We start from the raw sequence: 17,800 nt of genomic DNA, 5'->3' as shown, positions 1-17,800 counted from the left end.
AAGGAAGGAAGGAAGGAAGGAAGGAAGGAAGGAAGGAAGGAAGGAAGGAAGGAAGGAAGGAAGGAAGGAAGGAAGGAAGACATAGATATACAGCCAAAAATAACTTAGCCAGAAAAGCAATCTAACCTACAGGTGGGGGAAAAATGAACTTTTAATGAAATAGAGCATTTCTACACATTTCTGATGAAAAGACCACAGCTGTGTAAAGTTTTGAAAATCAAGCACAAGAGCGAAGAGAAATATGAAAAGGTAAGTATGAATGAACAAGAATAAAGGACTAAACAAAGATAACCTATGAGTAATACTCTCATATGAGAAGATAATATATGTCCCCTGAACCCTATCATCAGGAGTTATAAAGAATCTTCAACTGGACAAAAGCCTGAATTCTGTTATATCATAATGATTTTAAAAGAGAAATGGAAAGTGGGAGAAGAAGGATATATTGAATTGAGAAAAAGAGATGGAAGAGGAAGGTTAAGGAACACTTATCTGGTATAACCAGAATAGGAAATAGTATATAAAAAAGGAGGAAGGGGTGCCTAACACTCAAACCTTACTGTCATCTGAGCTGGTCTGAGGAGAGAATACACTCAGAGTTGGGTAGACTAAGCATTTCACTCAGTGAAAAAATTGAAGGGAAAGGGGAGAAAAGAAGGAAAAAGAATTAGAAAGAGGGAAGGTTAAAGGAGGGATTGCTTCTTAGCAAAACAACTAAAGATTTACAAAAAAAAATATTTATAGCTCTTCTTGAGGTGCCTATGAATTGAAAACTTAGGGCATGCCTATTGATAGGGGCACTAATGGACAAGTTATGGTATATAAGTGTGATGGAAAACTATTGTGCCATAATAAATTAGGAAGGGGATGCTTTCAGAAAAACCAGGGGAGATCTGTATAAACTGAAACACAGTGAAGTGATCAGAACCAGGAGAACAATTTATGTTATAACAACAATATAAAAATGATAAATAATTTTATAAGACTTAAAAACTCTGATCAGTATAACAACTAACTATGTTCCTGAAGATTTAGGATGAAATGTGCTATCCTACAATTAATAGAGATTCACAAACTGAGTGCAGAATAAGACATTTTTTACGTGGATATTGCAGGAATTTATTTAGTTTGAGTATACATGTTTGTAACAGTACTTTTTTCTTTCATTTTTAATTTAAGGAAGGGGTCTTATGGAAGGAGATTGTGGATTCAGGGTAGTGACGATAGATATTTAATGACTGAAAAATAAAATTGAATTTTAAAATAACTGATCTATTTGCCTAGTTGGCTGTCAATATGTCTACTTCTTTGTTATCTATCAACAGAGTATATAGCAAATCAAAGTCACATTCCCAAGACTCAGTCTCTGTAATAGCTGCCCTTTATTAAGTAAACTACAAAACCACATTTTTGGGCCATCTGAAGCCCAGACTCATTTATTATTGATTGATGTTTCTTAAGGCTATTTAAACAATGTTTCAATTGGTCCATATTTTACCCCAGTTCCTACTGTTAACAGAGACATTGCTGTCAGGTAATCATGACTACTGTACCTGGAATTATTTTTTTAATAATATTTTTCCCATATTACATGTAAAAACAATTGTTAACATTCATTTTTTAAAGTTTTGAGTTCTAAATTCTTTCCCTTCTTTTGATCCTCCTTCCCTCACTCCCTCTCTGGCCTCTCCTCTCCTGAGATAGTAAGCAATCTGATATAGATTTTACATGTATAATCATGTAAAATGTTTTTTTCTGTATTAATCATTTTTCAGAAGAAAGCTCAAATTAAAAAAGGAGAAAGATAATGAAATATAGGAGGTTTATATATTAAACTTGCTCAGTCGTTTCCCAATTCATGGACAACTTCTCAATTGCCAATTCTTTGCCACCACAAAAAAAATGCTGCAATATATATATTTTTTAATAAATAGGTCCTCTTCCCTGTTTTTTCTCTCTCCTTCTCTTAATCTCTAAGATACAGATCCAGCAATGGTATTGGTAGATTAAAGGGTACATTCAGTTTTAGAGCCCTTTGAGCATAGTTCCAAATTGTTCTCTAAAGTGATTGGATCAGACTGTAACTGCACCAACAAATACCGGGAATTCTTATAAAAATTCCAAAAGATTGGTAACTTTAAGGGGGAAGAAGCAATACCATCTTCTGGAAAACATCAAAGGGGAAGAGTTTACTTACTTTATCTACAGGAGGTATCAACAAGATGAATGTAGACCTCACTGCCCATTTATTTTTTCCAGTTGAATCTTCGGAGGTGATGCTAAGGGAGTCTTAGAAATTAACACTGATTAGATGAAGAGAAAAAACTGACCACTTTCTCAGAATTTTTATGCAGGATGTCACCAGCTAACTTTCCTGTTCAGCACTGAAAACTGCTCACACAAAATGGCAGAGTAGAACAAAGAAGCTTTAAGTCACCATGATATTCCTCTCCAACCAATATTAAAATAATGCCACAAAACAAATACAGGAGTGAAAGAACTAACAAAGAGACAGAGAGAAACAACTTTCAAGAAAAGAAAAATATAAAAGGTAGGGTGTAGTCAAGATGGTGGCTTATGTAACTTAAAGCATCTTAAGTGGGGTGAACTACTCCACAGAACCCCACAGAACCCTGAGAGAGGGGCAGTTAGGGCAGTTAAGAATGTGGATATAAAAGAAGCAACCCAGGCTTGAGTGACTCACTCTTTGGGGGAAAGAGGGTGCTGGGTGGAAGAAGGGGTAGGATTGCTACTTCTCTTTAAGTCTAGGTTATGTCTGACCTGAAGAGCAGGGTAGATTGTTTCTATTTACCCAAGTAGGCAATCATCAAGACTGTCTAACTAACACTGATTCTACTACTGCTGCAGAGAAATCCTGTCAGCAATGTCTCAGAAAAACCTTAAATATCTACAGATCTTCAATCAAGCCACTCTTAGTCATTTTGCACTTGATATCATTTGATTCAAAGATACAGTTTAGCTTGTGAAGTAGTTAGGGAAAGTAAGTTTCTAACTTGAGCTTCCCTTCTGGGGGAAGCTATTCTGACAACACCTAAAGGTATTAGACAGAATTTACCTTTCCCTCTTACCTAAACATTTATTCTCGATCCCAATCCCTCCAAACCCTTGTTTAGTTCATTCTGGTTGTGTGAAGTTCCTTGGTCCAAGCCACATAGGCCAGTATATATATATACATATATACATATATACATACACACACACACACACACACACACATTAACTAACCCAAATCTCCATCTTGGCAGACTCTGATATACACATTAACTAATCCAAATCTCCATCTTGGCAGACTCTGTGAGTAGTTGAGATTCAGAGACCAAAGAACCTGTTGTGAAGACATTCTGAGCCAATTATCTATTGTGGTTTAGGGAATAAACCTCAAACAGTTAAAGACATCAATTTCTGTGGGATTATCCCCTTTTTACTAACAAATATAGCCCTGTAAAAGTTAAGCCCAATTTCAAAGATCCAGCAAATAAACAGAGGAGTAAGAATACAGCCAAAGGAAAGATGGAAAAATATGAGTAAACAACAGAAACAGAAAAAAAGAAATTACAATCAACAGCTTCTATTCAGGTAATGAACAAAGAACAAATAGAACAGAGGAGGACCAAGGAACACCAAGAAAAAATTTGGGAACTCCAGCAAACTAGACTCAGGTTTTGGAAGAACTCAAAACACAATTCAAAAAACAATTAAGAAATGCAGAAGAAAATTTGGAAAAGAACTTAAAAAGCAAAATAGGTTATCTGGAAACAGAGGCACATGAACTAAAACAAGAAAATAGTGTTTTAAAAACCAGAATTGACCAGCTTGAAAATGAGGCAAAGAAAGTAAAAGATGACCTACAAAGAAAAATAGATCAAAGGAAAAGGAAGATCAAAAAGCCAGGGTTGAAATTCAGTCTTTAAAAATTAGGATTCAATAACTAGAAGCAATTGACTTCACAAGGCAGCAAGAGTCTATAAAACAAAATCAAAAGAATGAAAATATTGAGGAAAATATTAAACACCTCATTAATAAAATAATAGACCTGGAAAAGAGATCCAGGAGAGACAATTTAAGAATTATTGGACTACCAGAAAATCATGACAGAAGAAAAATCCAGGGCATCATTCTACAGGAAATTATCCAAGAAAATTGCCCTGATATTCTTGAAAAAAAGGGTAAAATAGAGATTGAAAGAATCCACAGATCACCTCCTACATTAAATCCCCAATTGACAACACTCAAGTTCAAGAACTTCCAGACCAGGGGGAAAAAATTGCAAGCTGCTAAGAAGAAACCATTCAGATATCATGAAGTCACAGTCAGGATTACACAGGACCTGGCTGAATCCACACTGAAGGACCAGAAGGCATGCAATATATTCTGGAAAGCAAGAGAACTGAGACTACAACCAAGAATCAACTACTCGGCAAAATTGATCATATCCTTGCAGGGGAATGCACGGTCATTTAATAAAATAGAACATTCCCAAGCATTCCTGAAGAAAAGACCTCACTTAAATAAAAATTTTGATGCCCAAATTCACAACTCAAGAGAATCACCAAAAGGTAATTAAAAAAGGAAAAAGAAAAAAAAAATTAAGGGACCAAATAAGTTCAAATGATTTGTATTCCTATATGAAAATATGATATTGATAACTCTTCAAACTCTTAAAAAAATTGATAACTCCACCAAGGATGGTCCCAAGCCCAGCTGAAAAAGGAGGAGTGTTGGGCACGAGGCTAGCAACCTCACCCCGTAAAAATCTCACTTGCTACAGAAACTGCAACCTCATTAAACCAACAAAACCAATGATCGCCTAGTCTGGAAGATTGCTCTTCAACAGAGTCCATGACGCGTGCTGGCAAAAGCCAACAAACTCCAGGTCTTTGTTGACGGGTGCCTGTGTCACATCTTGGACATCAGGATGGCCTGAGGGGATCTCCAATGCCAGACTCTGGGGGGGGAACAGTTCGGTGTCTCATCAGTCAGGACGCTATGAAAATCGGATGACAGCGTTGTCAGACAGGCACTGAGCAGACCTGGCGGAGATATGCCGAGAATGAGACAGGGACCGTCAGAGTGACATGGGCCCAGTTGAGGGAAGTTGCCCAGAACAGAGTCCTTTGGCGTGAGATGGTTGCGGCCCTATGCTCCTCTGGGAGTCAATAGGAATAATAAAATAAAAATAAACTCTTAAAAATTGTTTTTATCAACAGGGTAGCTAGAAGAAGTAAACTTAGAAGGTACAGTGACAAAAAAGAAGAAAATTCTAAGAGAAATGGGAAAAGAAAAAAATGGGGTAAATTTATATTTCATAAAGAAGTACATGAGGATGGGGTGGGAGGGAAGAATACCAATACAATGGAAGGGTGGAAGAGATTGATGACAGGAGCTAACTTAATTGTACAAAAATTCAAGTCATCCCCAATTGATAAATGGGCAAGGGACATGAATAGGCAGTTTTTAGGTAAAGAAATCAAAACTATCAATAAGCACATGAAAAAGTGTTCTAAATCTCTCATAATTAAGAGAAATGCAAATCAAAACAACTATGAGGTTCTACCTCACACTAATAGATTGGCCAATATGACAGCAAAGGAAAGTAATAACTATTGGAGGGGATGTGGAAAAACTGGGACACTAATGCATTGCTGGTGGAGTTGTGAGTTGATCTAGCCATTCTGGAGGGCAATTTGGAACTATGCCCAAAGGGTTTTAAAAGAGTGCCTGCCCTTTGATCTAGCCACACCACTGCTGGGTTTGTACCCCCAAAGAGATAATAAGGAAAAATATGTGCACAAAAATATCCATAGCTGTGCTCTTTGTAGTGGCAAAAAACTAGAAAAGGAGGGTGTCCATTGATTGGGGAATGGCTGAACAAATTGTGGTATCTGATGGTAATGGAATACTATTGTGCTGAAAGGAATAACGAACTGGAGGAATTCCATGTGAACTGAAAAGACCTCCAAGAATTGATGCAGAGCGAAAGGAGCAGAACCAGGAGAACATTGTACACAGAGCCTGATATACTATGGCACAATCGAACATACTGGATTTTTCTACTAGCAGCAATGCAATGATATAGGACAATTCTGAGGGATTATGAGAAAGAATGCTATCCACATCCAGAGAAAGAACTGTGGGAGTAGAAATGCAGAAGAAAAACATATGATTGATCAAATGGTTCAAAGGAGATATGATTGGGGATATTGACTCTAAATCAGTGATGAGCAAACTTTTTAAAGAGGGGGCCAAAGGAAAGGAAATGCTCATCTGTCAGTCTATTTCTAAGGCAACTCTTGAAGTTTCATTGTATTGTATCCTACTCATTGTAATAATCAGATTAGGAATAATGTTGAGTGGCCAGATAGAACATTTCAGGGTCCCCCCCCCCGCATCTGGCCTGCGGGCCATAGTTTGCCCATCACTGCTTTAAATGATCACTCTATTGCAAATATTAATAAAATGGAAATAGGTCTTGAACAATGATACATGTAAAACACAGGGGAATTTATTTTTGGCTCCAGGAGGGGGTAGGGAGAAGGGGAGGGAAAGAACATGAATCATGTAACCGTGGGAAAATATTCTAAATTAATCAATTAAATAAATAAATTTTTTTAAATAAAAAAAATAAGTGCTCACAACCTAACACTTTCCTGTCTTCTAGTATTCTTACACATTATTCTATTCTAGGCTCTCTAGAGTCTAGCCATACTGGCATAAGTACTGTGCTTCACATACCATACTTCATCTCCCACTTCCACACCTTTGCATTTGGCTCCCACCCATGCCTAGAATCTCTTCCCCATTTCTGACACTGAGAAGCCTTGGCTTTCCCAACCCTCAGATCTATTGTCATCTTCTGAAGGAGTCCTTTCTCATTTTCCCCAATTGCTAGTCCATTCCCCTCTAAGTTTGCCTGGAATCATCTCTATGCATTTTATAAATGCCTTAGTGAATAAATTTTCTTTCCTCCATTTCTATATAAACAGTGAGGTGGTATAATGGGTAGAGCACTGGTCAGGAGAAATGAGAGCGAGAGAGAGATACTGGCTGTTATCAAAGAAAGCTCCTAGAGGGCAGGAACTATTTTCCTTCATATCTCCAGTGCTTAGCAAAATGCCTTACATATAGTAAGCATTTAATAAATATTTATTGATGAATTGATTGGCAGCACTTCACACATGGCAGCGCTAAGACCTCAAAAGATAAAATGATTCATCCAATGTCAAACACTTAGCATAAAGTCTCTTGGCTACCAATTCAGGGTTCTTGCCACTATTCTCTAGCCCTCTCTAGCCTAGCATTGCTTTGGAATGGGCTCTATACATATGAAAAGTACTACATTCAAAGATATAAGAACAGTCTGCAATTAACATATATTTAGTGAGTAGATACCTTTTGGAAGACACCTTCCAAGGCACAAAGTAGATATATCCTTCAAGGTTTAAATTCAGAGTTTTGCAGTAAATTTCTAAAGACCTTATAAATGCAAAGGAGCACTCCCAGGAAATAGCCTTTTGACCTCTTCAGAGTAGAATATTCTATCCATAGAAGAATATTCCAAGGCATATGTTAGGATAGAAAAAAAAAACAACCAGAGATGAATCTATATTTTCCTTTAGTGAGCTAAAGTCATGCGCTTAGGGTGGCATATATTCTCCAGTAACTTCTAGCAGAATTAATGTCACTCCCCCCACCCCATTCTGTGTGCCAGGTCCATGAATAAATGAACAGGCTTCATGAGCATGCAAATTTATTACAGCTCATTAGTTTCTTACAAGCACTCTATTTATAATAAGTTTTCATGAAAAATAAATAGAAATAAAATCTATTAGATACTAAGCTCAAAGACTTGGATTTTCATAGCCTACAGGCAAAGCAAGGATGAGCCAGCCAGCAGTCATAGGCAGAGCTGTCACTGTTGTGGATGATACTACTCTGGACAGCAATACCACATTCCTCAAACATCAGAATTTCAGATTTGTGGCACGTATTTAGAGGCAGCATGGCATAGTAGAATGAGAATTAGCTTCAGAGCCAGGAAGATGTGGGTTCAAGCCCTGTCTCTGATATATGCTGGCTGCTTGACCTGAGTAAATCACTTATCTTCTCTCAATGCCTTAATCAACTCTCTAAGACAAATTGCAGAATAGATGAGATCTGCATTGTTAGAGGGAATTTTCACACCTAGGAGTTCACTATAGCAGGGGAATCAGTTAATCTAGCCTTAAAAAAAAATCTTACCTTCTGCTTTAGTATCAATTCTAAGAATTAGTATCAGTTCTAAGACTGAAGAGTGTCAAGGGATAGGCAATGGAATGAAAGACTTGTCCAGGGTCACACAACTAGGAAGTATCCGAGGTCATATTTGAACCCAGGTCCTCCCAACTCTAGGACTGGCTCTCTATCTTTATGCCAAGTATTATAGTTCAGATCAAACAGGGAGCTAAAAAACAATGAATTGTTAAAGAACTTACCTCTCAAAGCTTGTATATACAAAGCCAAAACATATTTCTAATAATCTAAACTCATAGCCAGAGAGGTAAAATTCCATTTGAATCACTAAGGCTCCAATATCTGGCATTTCTTTTGCAAGCTGATCCTGCTAAGTCCAAAAATCTTAGGTTCAAACCAGCTATGAGACATAGTAGAAAGGGAGAACAATCAGTGGGGATCTTTTAGCCATAGTCTTCCTTCTTTCTAGATGTCTTAGAAGCTGGAAGGGCTAATAGCAGATATAAATATTTAATCTTTGATGTTGGTTATTTCTATAAATCCCTAGAATGTCAACCTTTGCCTTTCCCAAATGACCTTTCAGAAGGTTACTACAGTGGGTCAAACCTTAGATTCTCTTAGCGGGTGCCTAATAAATGTTTGTTGTGACAAAGTGGATTATAGAAATATCATAAAAAGAAAGTATAAGGTAGCTTTGTTGTAATGAAAAAAATCATTGACCTTGGAGTCCCAAGGCTGGTTTAGTCCAATTCGCCTACATTCCTTGCATATGACCTTGGGCTGATTACTTCACCATTTTAGCTTCTTTTTTTTTTCCCTCTCTTTCTTTCTATAAAGTAGATGTAAAAGGCTGTATGGTATAGTAGTTAGAGAACTGACCTCAAAGCCAGGAAGGTCTTCTTTCAAGTCCTCTCTCTGGCACATACTGGGCAAATCCTTATATTCTCAATGCTCCAGGCAACTCTCTAAACTAGAATTTGCTGAGAAGATGCTGACTTTTATCAGGAGTTTCCTCAACTGGAAGTTCTCTATGCCAATGAAATTACAAGTCCATTTTTCATCCTTGCCCTAAAATAGGTGAAATAAGAGTTATGTAATTTTCATGACAGGGTCGTTTCTTTGGCTTGACACTTTAAATTTTTTTTAATTTATTTGTGTGTTTGTTACATTAAAATTCCCAGGTAATTTCCTCTTTCCCTTTCTTCCCTTATTCTTCATAATTTCATGTAGTTCTTTCCATGTTTTTTAATAATTTCCCTGCTCATCATTTCTTACAGTGCAATAGTGTTCCATGACAATCATATGCCACAACTTATGTAGCCATTCCCCAATTGATGGAAATCCCCTCAAATCCCCACAAAGAGATACTTTGATGGATGCATAATTTCAACAGTATAGATATATTCTCCTTCTATTGACACTAACTGAAACCCCTCTACATCTCTTTCTGTGTCATTTTTTTAGGGTTTTCCCATATATTCTCAATTGCACAATCGGAAAAGCACTAAACTTGGAGTTTTGGAATTTTTTTTAAATTATCAATATTATAACTAGCATTTACATAGTGGGCTCTCAGTTTTACAAAGTACAATCTCAGCTGAGCCATTTCCTACTTATGTCTTTGGACAAGTCATGGAACCTCTCTGAGTCCAGTTTTTTCATCTATAAAGTAAGAGTGAGGGGATGGATGTTTAGATTACTTCAGAAGTCCTTCTAACTAGTTCCATTAGTTTAAGATCCTATGACCGTTCTAGGACTTGCTTTCCTTGTCTTCAAAATGCAGCAGTTGAACTAGAGGCTATAATTCCTTCTGATTCTAAATCTATGATCCTATGTCCAAGGTTTGCCTATTGTTCTTTTAATATCCTGGGAGTACTTATCTTCCACTCAAGCCATCCATCTGTTGTCTCTCATTCTTTCTATATGACTAGTCTGCATCCTTTTTCAGTTATGCATATGTTTGATTTATTCTTTATGCTTTTTCCCACACATTGGTAACATGCCACAATCTGCTGACGCCTACCATGTCTTCTCATTGCCCTTCAGGTTAATTCTCATTTTAATTCTTCTGATATTGTGATGTTTATTAACTCTAACTATTTAGAACCATTTAGAAAATATTAATGTTAATGAAAAGATATTTTACTACATTGGTCAGTCTGGATCATTGAAAACACCACACAAAGTATCTTTATGTTCCAGGCACTGAGCTACTCCTGTCCTTTCCCTTCCTTCTACTCAATTTTAAACTCAGCTTATTATTATCTATCTGCAATTCTTGTACAAGATACATATATTATTAATGCCAGTCTGGTTGAATATCATAAATAGGGCAATAAGCTTCATTTGCTTTGTTTTTCTAGTGTGGATGATCCACCTGAATTCACATGCATTACTATGTATTTCTCTATGGAACTAGTGTGGTATTTTAGGATTCTGTGCAACCTCCTAAAATTATGAAATAATACATTAATTCTGAATCTATTCTGACATGTTACCATATTTCTAATGTTCCATGTAACACTCTGAATGACAGGCACCCTCCAATAATATCTTAACAGGCTTGAACTTGAAGCTGAATCTATGAAGATGAAAATTAATGAGAATGTAAAATTTTACACTTTGGGCTCAAAAATTAGTTTCAAGAACACAATATGGTGGGAAACATGTTTAGATGAGTTTGTCTAAAAAATTTAACTTGGCATTTTAGTGGATTGGAAACTCTGTTAGCAATATGAAATGGTTGCTAAAAAACTAATGGATGTTAGACTTCCTTTTGGAGAGGAAAAGGTTCATTGATTAAGGAGATCATAACATTTTTATATTCCATTGTAGTCTTGTCATATGTATAATATTGAGCTAAATTCTAGTGTCATAGTTTAGGAGACTGATAAACTATAGATTATCCAGAGGAGGGCATTCAGTATGGTAGAGAGCCTTTACTTAATGTCACATGAAGATTAATTGAAGGAACTCAGGAATCTTAGCCTGGAGAAGAGATGAACATAGTATCTGCCTTCAAATATTGTTCTGTCATGGGCAAGTAAGTGGGGAAGAAGGAGTAACCTTATTCTATTTGAGCTTAGAGAGCAGAACACAGAACAATGGCTGGATGTTGTTTCAAAAAAATGAATTCAAAATTGATAAAAAGGAAAACTTTCCAATAATCAAAACTGTCTAAAAGTGGAAAGTACTGCAATGGGAGTTAGTGAGACTCCCTTCAATGGATAGCTTTGAATACTCTAGATGGTCACTTGTCAGGTACTTTATAATGAGGCTTCCTTTCAGGAATGGGTTGGACTAGATGGCCTTTAAGGTCTGTTTTAACTCTAAAATTCTGCCACTCTGGGATGCAACCATGTGGAGAGACTGAGAAGTATACATAAATGTTCCCTGTCATTGCTTCTATTTAGGATAATATTATAATTTATTGTTATCATTTTCCTGAGAAGGAAACCCAAGGGGGAAAAGTAACTTCCCTCAGTCACAGGGTAACAGAAAGGAGACTTTACTCTAAATCTCTAGATTCCAATTTTAGAATCTAGTTCTAGAAATCTAGAATCTAGAATCCAGAGCTTCCCAGAAATTAATTTAGGACCATAAGCTGTCAGAAGCAGAAGAGATTTAAGAGATTATATAGTCCTAACTGCTCATTTTAGTAAGTCAACACACAATTATTAAGTACTCACTATTTGCCAGGCACTGTGCTAAGCACTGGGGGGAGACACACATACACACACACACACACACACACACACACACACACACACACACACACACTCACACCTAAAGCAAAAACAAACAAATCAAAACCAGACCCTGCTAGTCAAGGAGCTCACAATCTAATGGCATGCAACCAGGATATGTGCAAGGTAATAAAGAGATAATCTCAAAAGAAAGGCACAAAGTTTGAGGACCAGGAGAGATTTCTGATAGAAAGTGGGGCTTTAGCTGAACCTTGAAGAAAACCAGAGAAGCAGAGAGGCAGAGAGTTTCAGATTTGAGAGATAGCCAATGAAAATGTCCAGAATTAGTAAATGGACTACCATGTACAAGAAACTACAAGGGACATTTACTGATTCTCAGAGTATAAAGAAGATGTAAGGAACAAGAAGACAGGAAAGACAGAAAGAGGCCAGGTTATGGAGGGCTTTTAAATGAAAACAGATAATTTTCTATTTGATCCTAAGTAGATAAGGAACCAGTGGAGTTTATTGAATTGGGGGTAGGGGAGACATGGCCAGACTTATTCTTTATGAAAATCAGTTTGACAACTGAGTACAGGAAGTACTGGAGGAGGGAGGGACTTGAAGCAGGGAGACCAACCAGCAGCCTCCTGCAAACAATAGTCCAGTCATGATGGGATGGGAGTGATAATAAGGCACTTAACCCAATTTCTGTTGGACCTTGTTCTTCCCATGAAGACTGATTTCCTCTTCATTGATTAGCAATCAAGGACTCTTAAACAAGTACAAAGGGGGTATACTGGTTCCCAATACCAACGGATGAATGTTTTAAAAACCTGGGGAAGAGAGTGTCTTAATAGAAAACCTTTGCCATTTGGCTTCCTATTGGAGCAAATGCTCTTAGGGTTAGTTAATAAAATTAGGCAGTGGTATCAATTCCTAACAGGATTATTGAGTGATAAGATTATATGATGATGCAAATATACTAGTGGCAAAGTGGTCTTCTAACAAGATTAATTTGGTGGAGAGGAAAGGGTGGTTTTTAATGTGCGTGGGAGGCAACTAAGCCCTATTTCACTGATAATAAAAGAATTACAGATTATTTATAGCCTCCAGTTTATGAGAAACAGTGGCAAGGGATGTCCTAGAAGAGTGCCTTGCCAAGAAGTACTAATGAAACTTTAAGGAATAATTTACTGCTGTAGTTCAAGGACTTTTTTAAAAGGGGGAAAGCTGATGATAAAATTCCCTGACAAGCTCTTTTCAGAGAGGAGCCTCATGAAGACAGCACATGCAAGACTGTCTGTTAAAGTGCCCAATCATGTCATTATTTAACAGCATGGCAAAATCAAGAAGAGCAATGGCAAAGATTTAGAGAACAAATTAATGTTCAATAACTCTAACTAGTAAGTTAAAAGGGCATCCTTTGGAAGTTGAGTAAGAAAAGTGTGGTAGTAGCAACTTCTGCTCTACATGGTCTAAGCCTGCTTCTTTGTTTTTTATCTTTGCTTGGTTAGGGTTTTCTTTTTTTTTCCTGAAAGGCAATGAATGTGTCCTAGATAGCTAATTTCTCCAGGGCACTGAGGCTTGAACTGTTGAGGCAATTTCTTTGTTTCCTAAGTATCTGGCCTCTGACACTTACTAGCTGTGTGACTTGGGACAAGTCACTTAAGCCTGTTTGCCTTAGTTTATTCATCTGTAAATTTATCTAGAAGAGTAAATGGCAAACCACTCCAATATCTTTGTAAGAAAACCCCAAATGGGGACATATATGAAAGTATAAAAGCTCAACCCAAGAGTGGAGGTGGGACAGAGATTCCAAGTGACTGGGGAAGTTCTCAAACTTGACACATTGTGTTGACTGGGCTACCCATTGTGTCAAATGTAGGGAAAAGGGAGTTACACTAAACTGAATGAATGCTATATCCTTTCTGTATCCATAAAACTGGATAGTAGCTTAGGGGCCACATAGTCTAACCTCTCCCTGAACAGGAATCCCCTTTACAACATTTTCAGCAAGTGGTCAACTAGCTTTCCTAAAAGATCTCCAATGATAGGAGTCACTACTCTCTGAGGCAACTCATTCCACTTTGGGATAATTCTAATTAACAGGAAGTTTTTCTTTAAGCCAAGCTAAAATTTACCTCTGCAACTTCCACACATTACCTCTTATTATGACTCTTATTATGATCTAAATCCTCTTTGAGGCAGCGAGAGGTATAGTGGATAGAGTCCTGGGCTTGGAATCAGGAAGACCTGATTTCAAATCCAGGCTCCAAAACTTAGTTGTGTGACCCTGAGCAAGTCACTTAACCACTGTCTGACTGAGTTTCTTTAGTTGTAAAATGGGGATAATAATAGTACTATTAAAAGAAAAAGAACTTGCGAAAGATCTGAGTAAGTCTGATTTTATTATGAGAGCTACAGGTCACAAAAGATAGGGTCCACACACCTCCAGCATGGTCTGAGACTCCCAATATGGTCTGAAACTGTGAATTCTAAAGGTCACAGATATTTATAGCTTAAGTATAAGCAGAGGCAGTTCTGAGACAAGCAGATCTCAACCAACCCTTCTAAGTTACAGGAGGACTTCCCCTTTTAGGTACTAGATCAGCAAATTACAGGGCAAGCTCCCTATGCCTCCCCTGCCCTGTGACACAATCTTGAGAATTCAAGTTCAAAAGTACACAGAGAATTAATCTTACTTTAATTATTAACACAGCAGGCATTATGAATACTCTTATTGATTATCTCTTACACACAGCTATTCAATCTGCTAACAACTGGTGCTATCTCTTGCTATAAATCACACAGTTGCAACTTAACATATTAACTAACAAAATGATTATAAGCTAATTAATTAAATTTCTCCTTACAATGCCTACCTCAAAGGGTTGTTATTCTGAGGATCAAATGAAGCAACAACTGCAAAAGCACTTTCCAAAATTTGGCATATAGCAGATTCAATGGAAATGTTTATTCCTTCTTTCTTTCCCTTTCAAATGCTGGAATTATTCTTTCCTGCCTGTGTTTCCTTCTTCAATAAGACATTTGAATCAAACATTTGAATACCACTTCTCTGGTGAGTTAGAAGAGAAGGACAAAGTTACTTCCAAACAATTCCAAATAGAGAATCTCCTGGTAGAGCTTTGGGGACCAAATGGTAGAATTTCAGAGCTAGTAGGTACCTCTCAATTAAATATCCTCATTTAAATAGGAGGAAATTGAGTCCTGGATAGATGAGTTCATTGGTTTAAGGTCACATCCATTGTTATTAGTGGAACTAGAATTAAAATCCAGATCTTCTCACTCCCATTGAACAGCTATTTAGTCTCCATTCTTTCAGAGTGAGTAAGAGGTTTGATGTACTTTATTTTTATTTCAACAAAATTAGCCACTCCACCCATTTAGGAGGGAATTCTCCATTATAAATTGATGAATTCTATTGGCTGCCATTTAAAAAAAGAACAATGAGCATCATATTTTTTCATAGGTCCAGTAATCCTTCTAGAGTAGAAAAACCTATCAATACTCAGTACCTTTAGACTCTTCCCTAAGCCAAAAGGTTCTCAAAGGATGAGAATTTGCCTTTGTATCACTTACTTTGGGCCAGAAAAATTATTACTGACTTTTCCTCTCTCATGCTAATGTCAAACAGCCACTTAAGTATCAACAATTCTAAATGAAGAAGCAACCCACAGGAGAAAACATTCATGTTAGGGTGACAGCTGTCAGAATGCATAAGTGAGCAGGCTTCCAGCAAAATGCCCTAAGGACATTCATGTACCAGTGGTTCCTTTTGCTTCAGGTTGGGCTGTACAATTTGGTCTATCATTATGTGTTTAGTATACGTTCAGGTTCTTATAATTAGGGGACAGGAAGAAGCATGATGGTTAGGAAGAGGATCACACACTGGGTAATTTACAAGTTAAATGGCTCTACTCTTCACCACTTTCCATAAGCCTTTTTAGCCTAAGTGGAATGAGTAGAGGTAAATGGGATTTAAGTGAGGAGAAATAGATAATGAAAAAAAGAAAGAGAGTAGGGGTAAATAGGATAAAAAATAATAGAGGAAGATGAGAGATAAAAGAATAAGAGTTAATAGAAAAGGGTTTAGAGAAATTCAAAGTGAAGAAGAGAACTTACTCAAAGAGAATAAGAGCCATTCCCCAATTGATAAGTGGTCAAAGAAAGTGAAGAGGCAGTTGTTAAGGGAAGAAATTTATGACATAAATAGCTGTATAAAAAAAAAAGATTCAAATCACTAATAATGAGAGATATGTGTCAATTAGCAACCATGAATTTCCACTTCACACTCATCAGATTGGCAATGTTGACAAAAAGGGAAAATGACAAAGGATAGAGGTGCTATGAGGGATTCATGGAAAAGAACACTACCCACATTCAGAGGAAGAAATACAGGAGTGGAAACACAGAAGAAAAGCAACTGCTTTGAAAGCTTTCTGGTAAGATGGCGGCATAGATGGAGTGAATCTTAAAACCTCCTCACCCTTACACACCGAGATAGAAAACAATGTGCTTCAAGAAGAAAGAGGACTAAATCTAATAAAGGGACAGAGCAGGGGGAACCCTACTGCAGCACAACTAAAGAGGTACTCCAAGAAAAAGGCTTCAACACTTGAACTATCAGGACTGAGGGCATAGAAGGGGAATCCCAGGATCCCAGGACGCCTCCCCCACCCGCTGTGCAGAGTCTCCAGTGGCCGGGAAATCTCAGGGCCAGTGGGTGCACTGGTCGGGAGAGAGGGCCTTGCTGGCATAGGACTCATCGAGTCAAACACAGGCACTGGAGAGGTGACTGGAGGAGAAAACCAGAGAAACACAGCAAAAATGCCCAGAAGATGGTGGCTTAGAGAGAGCCAAACCCCAGAGCTCAGATAGCTTGACTTCCTCATATCGAGATAGAGAACTCAGGGCTTCAAGAGGAAAGAAAACCAGATCAAACACAGAGGATAGCTCAGGGGGACCCCACTGCTGGAGAGCTCAGTTCAGAGAAAACCTTCCTTCTTGTAACCCCAACTTTTTTGGGTTTTTTTTGTTTGTTTGTTTCTTTTTCCCTCCCCTCTTGAGGTTTTGAGGTTTTAGCCTCAGGGCAGATTAATCCAACCAATACAGGATTAATCCCAACAATTGGACAGACCTAGAAGTCTTCCAAGGGCAGAGAAAGTAACTACAAACCTTTGCCCCTGGAGGGAAGATCTTTCATCAAAGATCATTAAATACATCTGCTTAAACTAGCAGAAAAAGGAAAGGAAAAAACATGAGTAAGCAACAGAAAAAGAGAAAAGAAATGACAATTGACAGCTTCTTTCAAGGAAGTGAAAAGAAAGCAAATGAAACAGAAATAGAAGAAGAGGAAATAGTTGCAGCAAACTGGACACAGGCTTTGGAAGATCTCAAAATTTAATTAAGTCAAGAATTTAAAACTCAATTAAGTCAAGAACTTCAGGAACTCAAAAAACAATCAAGTGAGGTTGAAGACAATTTGAAAAAGGAAATACATGAGCTAAAACAAGAAAGTAAAGTCTTAAAAGCCAGAATTGGCCAGCTTGAAAATGAAGTCAAGAAGGCAAAAGATGATCTACAAAGAAAATCAGACCAGAAAGAAAAGGATGACCAAAAAGCAAAGAATGAAATTCAGTCTTCAAAAAACAGAACTCAACAACTAGAAGGAAATGACTTCACAAGGCAGCAAGAATATATTAAACAAATTTTTAAAAATGAAAAATTTGAGGAGAATATGAAACACCTCATTGATTCAACCAAAGATCTGGAGAACAGAGCTAGAAGAGACAACTTAAGAATTATTGGTTTACCAGAACATCATGATAAAAGAAAAAGTT

Source organism: Gracilinanus agilis, chromosome 1, assembly GCF_016433145.1.
Source record: "Gracilinanus agilis isolate LMUSP501 chromosome 1, AgileGrace, whole genome shotgun sequence".
Lineage (NCBI taxonomy): Eukaryota > Metazoa > Chordata > Mammalia > Didelphimorphia > Didelphidae > Gracilinanus > Gracilinanus agilis.
The sequence above is the reverse complement of the archived record's forward strand: the minus strand, read 5'-3'. Positions refer to the sequence as shown.